The sequence below is a fragment of the Spea bombifrons genome, chromosome 2 (assembly GCF_027358695.1).
Source record: "Spea bombifrons isolate aSpeBom1 chromosome 2, aSpeBom1.2.pri, whole genome shotgun sequence".
In the NCBI taxonomy this organism is placed as follows: Eukaryota; Metazoa; Chordata; class Amphibia; order Anura; family Pelobatidae; genus Spea; species Spea bombifrons.
In genome coordinates this window covers 141,628,333-141,633,332 of record NC_071088.1, presented here as the reverse complement: position 1 = coordinate 141,633,332, position 5,000 = coordinate 141,628,333, and the positions used below count along the sequence as shown (strand labels likewise).

Below are 5,000 nucleotides of genomic sequence, written 5' to 3'. Positions count from 1 at the left end.
CACCTTCTCTGTCCTGTCCCAGGGCTTATAATTCTTTCTGTCTGACGACAAGCAGCAGCAGCAGCAGCAGCAGCAGCAGCAGCAGCAGCAGCAGCAGCAGCAGCAACAGAATAAGAGAAGTAAAATAAAAAACTTTCACACCTGCGGCCATACCACCCTGAAAGCGCCCGATCTCGTCTGATCTCGGAAGCTAAGCAGGGTTGGGCCTGGTTAGTACCTGGTTGGGAGACCGCCTGGGAATACCAGGTGTTGTAGGCTTTTAATTTTTTCTCACAGTCCGGGGAGAGCTTTTTGCCATGTGTTTCTTGCTCATCATCAAAGCTTTAAACCCTTATTTGAACCTTCTCACCTTCTCTGTCCTGTCCCAGGGCTTATAATTCTTTCTGTCTGACGACAAGCAGCAGCAGCAGCAGCAGCAGCAGCAGCAGCAGCAGCAGCAGCAGCAGCAGCAGCAGCAGCAGCAGCAGCAGCAGCAGCAGCAACAGAATAAGAGAAGTAAAATAAAAAACTTTCACACCTGCGGCCATACCACCCTGAAAGCGCCCGATCTCGTCTGATCTCGGAAGCTAAGCAGGGTTGGGCCTGGTTAGTACCTGGATGGGAGACCGCCTGGGAATACCAGGTGTTGTAGGCTTTTAATTTTTTCTCACAGTCCGGGGAGAGCTTTTTGCCATGTGTTTCTTGCTCATCATCAAAGCTTTAAACCCTTATTTGAACCTTCTCACCTTCTCTGTCCTGTCCCAGGGCTTATAATTCTTTTTGTCTGACGACAAGCAGCAGCAGCAGCAGCAGCAGCAGCAGCAGCAGCAGCAGCAGCAACAGCAACAGCAACAGAATAAGAGAAGTAAAATAAAAAACTTTCACACCTGCGGCCATACCACCCTGAAAGCGCCCGATCTTGTCTGATCTCGTAAGCTAAGCAGGGTTGGGCCTGGTTAGTACCTGGATGGGAGACCGCCTGGGAATACCAGGTGTTGTAGGCTTTTTCTTGTCTCACAGTCCGGGGAGAGCTTTTTGCCATGTGTTTCTTGCTCATCATCAAAGCTTTAAACCCTTATTTGAACCTTCTCACCTTCTCTGTCCTGTCCCAGGGCTTATAATTCTTTCTGTCTGACGACAAGCAGCAGCAGCAGCAGCAGCAGCAGCAGCAGCAGCAGCAGCAGCAGCAGCAACAGAATAAGAGAAGTAAAATAAAACACTTTCACACCTGCGGCCATACCACCCTGAAAGCGCCCGATCTCGTCTGATCTCGGAAGCTAAGCAGCGTTGGGCCTGGTTAGTACCTGGATGGGAGACCGCCTGGGAATACCAGGTGTTGTAGGCTTTTAATTTTTTCTCACAGTCCGGGGAGAGCTTTTTGCCATGTGTTTCTTGCTCATCATCAAAGCTTTAAACCCTTATTTGAACCTTCTCACCTTCTCTGTCCTGTCCCAGGGCTTATAATTCTTTCTGTCTGACGACAAGCAGCAGCAGCAGCAGCAGCAGCAGCAGCAGCAGCAGCAGCAGCAGCAGCAGCAGCAGCAGCAGCAGCAGCAGCAGCAACAGAATAAGAGAAGTAAAATAAAAAGCTTTCACACCTGCGGCCATACCACCCTGAAAGCGCCTGATCTCGTCTGATCTCGGAAGCTAAGCAGGGTTGGGCCTGGTTAGTACCTGGATGGGAGACCGCCTGGGAATACCAGGTGTTGTAGGCTTTTTCTTGTCTCACAGTCCGGGGAGAGCTTTTTGCCATGTGTTTCTTGCTCATCATCAAAGCTTTAAACCCTTATTTGAACCTTCTCACCTTCTCTGTCCTGTCCTAGGGCTTATAATTCTTTCTGTCTGACGACAAGCAGCAGCAGCAGCAGCAGCAGCAGCAGCAGCAGCAGCAGCAGCAACAGCAACAGAATAAGAGAAGTAAAATAAAAAACTTTCACACCTGCGGCCATACCACCCTGAAAGCGCCCGATCTCATCTGATCTCGGAAGCTAAGCAGGGTTGGGCCTGGTTAGTACCTGGATGGGAGACTGCCTGGGAATACCAGGTGTTGTAGGCTTTTTCTTGTCTCACAGTCCGGGGAGAGCTTTTTGCCATGTGTTTCTTGCTCATCATCAAAGCTTTAAACCCTTATTTGAACCTTCTCACCTTCTCTGTCCTGTCCCAGGGCTTATAATTCTTTCTGTCTGACGACAAGCAGCAGCAGCAGCAGCAGCAGCAGCAGCAGCAGCAGCAGCAGCAGCAGCAGCAGCAGCAGCAGCAGCAACAGAATAAGAGAAGTAAAATAAAAAACTTTCACACCTGCGGCCCATACCACCCTGAAAGCGACCGATCTCGTCTGATCTCGGAAGCTAAGCAGGGTTGGGCCTGGTTAGTACCTGAATGGGAGACTGCCTGGGAATACCAGGTGTTGTAGGCTTTTAATTTTTTCTCACAGTCCGGGGAGAGCTTTTTGCCATGTGTTTCTTGCTCATCATCAAAGCTTTAAACCCTTATTTGAACCTTCTCACCTTCTCTGTCCTGTCCCAGGGCTTATAATTCTTTCTGTCTGACGACAAGCAGCAGCAGCAGCAACAGAATAAGAGAAGTAAAATAAAAAACTTTCACACCTGTGGCCATACCACCCTGAAAGCGCCCGATCTCGTCTGATCTCGGAAGCTAAGCAGGGTTGGGCCTGGTTAGTACCTGGATGGGAGACCGCCTGGGAATACCAGGTGTTGTAGGCTTTTAATTTTTTCTCACAGTCCGGGGAGAGCTTTTTGCCATGTGTTTCTTGCTCATCATCAAAGCTTTAAACCCTTATTTGAACCTTCTCACCTTCTCTGTCCTGTCCCAGGGCTTATAATTCTTTCTGTCTGACGACAAGCAGCAGCAGCAGCAGCAGCAGCAGCAGCAGCAGCAGCAGCAGCAGCAGCAGCAGCAGCAGCAACAGAATAAGAGAAGTAAAATAAAAAACTTTCACACCTGTGGCCATACCACCCTGAAAGCGCCCGATCTTGTCTGATCTCGGAAGCTAAGCAGGGTTGGGCCTGGTTAGTACCTGGATGGGAGACCGCCTGGGAATACCAGGTGTTGTAGGCTTTTTCTTGTCTCACAGTCCGGGGAGAGCTTTTTGCCATGTGTTTCTTGCTCATCATCAAAGCTTTAAACCCTTATTTGAACCTTCTCACCTTCTCTGTCCTGTCCCAGGGCTTATAATTCTTTCTGTCTGACGACAAGCAGCAGCAGCAGCAGCAGCAGCAGCAGCAGCAGCAGCAGCAGCAGCAGCAGCAGCAGCAGCAGCAGCAGCAGCAGCAGCAGCAGCAGCAGAATAAGAGAAGTAAAATAAAAAACTTTCACACCTGCGGCCATACCACCCTGAAAGCGCCCGATCTCGTCTGATCTCGGAAGCTAAGCAGGGTTGGGCCTGGTTAGTACCTGGATGGGAGACTGCCTGGGAATACCAGGTGTTGTAGGCTTTTTCTTGTCTCACAGTCCGGGGAGAGCTTTTTGCCATGTGTTTCTTGCTCATCATCAAAGCTTTAAACCCTTATTTGAACCTTCTCACCTTCTCTGTCCTGTCCCAGGGCTTATAATTCTTTCTGTCTGACGACAAGCAGCAGCAGCAGCAGCAGCAGCAGCAGCAGCAGCAGCAGCAGCAGCAGCAGCAGCAGCAGCAGCAGCAGCAACAGAATAAGAGAAGTAAAATAAAAAACTTTCACACCTGCGGCCATACCACCCTGAAAGCGACCGATCTCGTCTGATCTCGGAAGCTAAGCAGGGTTGGGCCTGGTTAGTTCCTGGATGGGAGACACCCTGGGAATACCAGGTGTTGCAGGCTTTTAATTTTTTCTCACAGTCCGGGGAGAGCTTTTTGCCATGTGTTTCTTGCTCATCATCAAAGCTTTAAACCCTTATTTGAACCTTCTCACCTTCTCTGTCCTGTCCCAGGGCTTATAATTCTTTTTGTCTGACGACAAGCAGCAGCAGCAGCAGCAGCAGCAGCAGCAGCAGCAGCAACAGAATAAGAGAAGTAAAATAAAAAACTTTCACACCTGCGGCCATACCACCCTGAAAGCGCCTGATCTCGTCTGATCTCGGAAGCTAAGCAGGGTTGGGCCTGGTTAGTACCTGGATGGGAGACCGCCTGGGAATACCAGGTGTTGTAGGCTATTTCTTGTCTCACAGTCCGGGGAGAGCTTTTTGCCATGTGTTTCTTGCTCATCATCAAAGCTTTAAACCCTTATTTGAACCTTCTCACCTTCTCTGTCCTGTCCCAGGGCTTATAATTCTTTCTGTCTGACGACAAGCAGCAGCTGCAGCAGAAGCAGCAGCTGCAGCAGCAGCAGCAGCAGCAGAATAAGAGAAGTAAAATAAAAAACTTTCACACCTGCGGCCATACCACCCTGAAAGCGACCGATCTCGTCTGATCTCGGAAGCTAAGCAGGGTTGGGCCTGGTTAGTACCTGGATAGGAGACTGCCTGGGAATACCAGGTGTTGTAGGCTTTTAATTTTTTCTCACAGTCCAGGGAGAGCTTTTTGCCATGTGTTTCTTGCTCATCATCAAAGCTTTAAACCCTTATTTGAACCTTCTCACCTTCTCTGTCCTGTCCCAGGGCTTATAATTCTTTCTGTCTGACGACAAGCAGCAGCAGCAGCAACAGAATAAGAGAAGTAAAATAAAAAACTTTCACACCTGTGGCCATACCACCCTGAAAGCGCCCGATCTCGTCTGATCTCGGAAGCTAAGCAGGGTTGGGCCTGGTTAGTACCTGGATGGGAGACCGCCTGGGAATACCAGGTGTTGTAGGCTTTTTCTTTTCTCACAGTCCGGGGAGAGCTTTTTGCCATGTGTTTCTTGCTCATCATCAAAGCTTTAAACCCTTATTTGAACCTTCTCACCTTCTCTGTCCTGTCCCAGGGCTTATAATTCTTTCTGTCTGACGACAAGCAGCAGCAGCAGCAGCAGCAGCAGCAGCAGCAGCAGCAGCAACAGAATAAGAGAAGTAAAATAAAAAATTTTCACACCTGCGGCCATACCACC

General features: G+C 49.5%; 15 non-coding genes across 15 annotated transcripts in view; all 15 read left to right on the top strand.

Moving 5' to 3' along the window:
* The first annotated feature begins 139 nt into the window (after positions 1-139).
* Positions 140-258, top strand: LOC128476945 (5S ribosomal RNA). Its single transcript, XR_008347935.1, has one exon. It is a non-coding gene; the product is annotated as a 5S ribosomal RNA (ribosomal RNA).
* A 257-nt stretch (positions 259-515) lies between these two features.
* On the top strand, positions 516-634 carry LOC128477420 (5S ribosomal RNA). Its single transcript, XR_008348393.1, has one exon. It is a non-coding gene; the product is annotated as a 5S ribosomal RNA (ribosomal RNA).
* A 230-nt stretch (positions 635-864) lies between these two features.
* LOC128479067 (5S ribosomal RNA) lies at positions 865-983 on the top strand. Its single transcript, XR_008349958.1, has one exon. It is a non-coding gene; the product is annotated as a 5S ribosomal RNA (ribosomal RNA).
* Positions 984-1,205: 222 nt separating this feature from the next.
* On the top strand, positions 1,206-1,324 carry LOC128478134 (5S ribosomal RNA). Its single transcript, XR_008349070.1, has one exon. It is a non-coding gene; the product is annotated as a 5S ribosomal RNA (ribosomal RNA).
* A 251-nt stretch (positions 1,325-1,575) lies between these two features.
* Positions 1,576-1,694, top strand: LOC128477212 (5S ribosomal RNA). Its single transcript, XR_008348194.1, has one exon. It is a non-coding gene; the product is annotated as a 5S ribosomal RNA (ribosomal RNA).
* A 222-nt stretch (positions 1,695-1,916) lies between these two features.
* On the top strand, positions 1,917-2,035 carry LOC128477053 (5S ribosomal RNA). Its single transcript, XR_008348041.1, has one exon. It is a non-coding gene; the product is annotated as a 5S ribosomal RNA (ribosomal RNA).
* Positions 2,036-2,275: 240 nt separating this feature from the next.
* On the top strand, positions 2,276-2,395 carry LOC128479514 (5S ribosomal RNA). Its single transcript, XR_008350384.1, has one exon. It is a non-coding gene; the product is annotated as a 5S ribosomal RNA (ribosomal RNA).
* Positions 2,396-2,583: 188 nt separating this feature from the next.
* On the top strand, positions 2,584-2,702 carry LOC128476895 (5S ribosomal RNA). The gene has a single exon (XR_008347887.1). It is a non-coding gene; the product is annotated as a 5S ribosomal RNA (ribosomal RNA).
* Positions 2,703-2,938: 236 nt separating this feature from the next.
* On the top strand, positions 2,939-3,057 carry LOC128478385 (5S ribosomal RNA). The gene has a single exon (XR_008349306.1). It is a non-coding gene; the product is annotated as a 5S ribosomal RNA (ribosomal RNA).
* Positions 3,058-3,315: 258 nt separating this feature from the next.
* LOC128477408 (5S ribosomal RNA) lies at positions 3,316-3,434 on the top strand. The gene has a single exon (XR_008348383.1). It is a non-coding gene; the product is annotated as a 5S ribosomal RNA (ribosomal RNA).
* Positions 3,435-3,677: 243 nt separating this feature from the next.
* LOC128479434 (5S ribosomal RNA) lies at positions 3,678-3,796 on the top strand. Its single transcript, XR_008350313.1, has one exon. It is a non-coding gene; the product is annotated as a 5S ribosomal RNA (ribosomal RNA).
* Positions 3,797-4,008: 212 nt separating this feature from the next.
* On the top strand, positions 4,009-4,127 carry LOC128477211 (5S ribosomal RNA). Its single transcript, XR_008348193.1, has one exon. It is a non-coding gene; the product is annotated as a 5S ribosomal RNA (ribosomal RNA).
* Positions 4,128-4,343: 216 nt separating this feature from the next.
* On the top strand, positions 4,344-4,462 carry LOC128478538 (5S ribosomal RNA). The gene has a single exon (XR_008349451.1). It is a non-coding gene; the product is annotated as a 5S ribosomal RNA (ribosomal RNA).
* A 188-nt stretch (positions 4,463-4,650) lies between these two features.
* LOC128476894 (5S ribosomal RNA) lies at positions 4,651-4,769 on the top strand. The gene has a single exon (XR_008347886.1). It is a non-coding gene; the product is annotated as a 5S ribosomal RNA (ribosomal RNA).
* Positions 4,770-4,982: 213 nt separating this feature from the next.
* LOC128478472 (5S ribosomal RNA) overlaps positions 4,983-5,000 on the top strand; it is a 119-nt gene continuing 101 nt past the window's right edge. Inside the window, exon 1 of the ribosomal RNA XR_008349389.1 lies at positions 4,983-5,000. This exon is cut by the window's right edge and continues 101 nt beyond it. This is a non-coding gene — a ribosomal RNA (5S ribosomal RNA).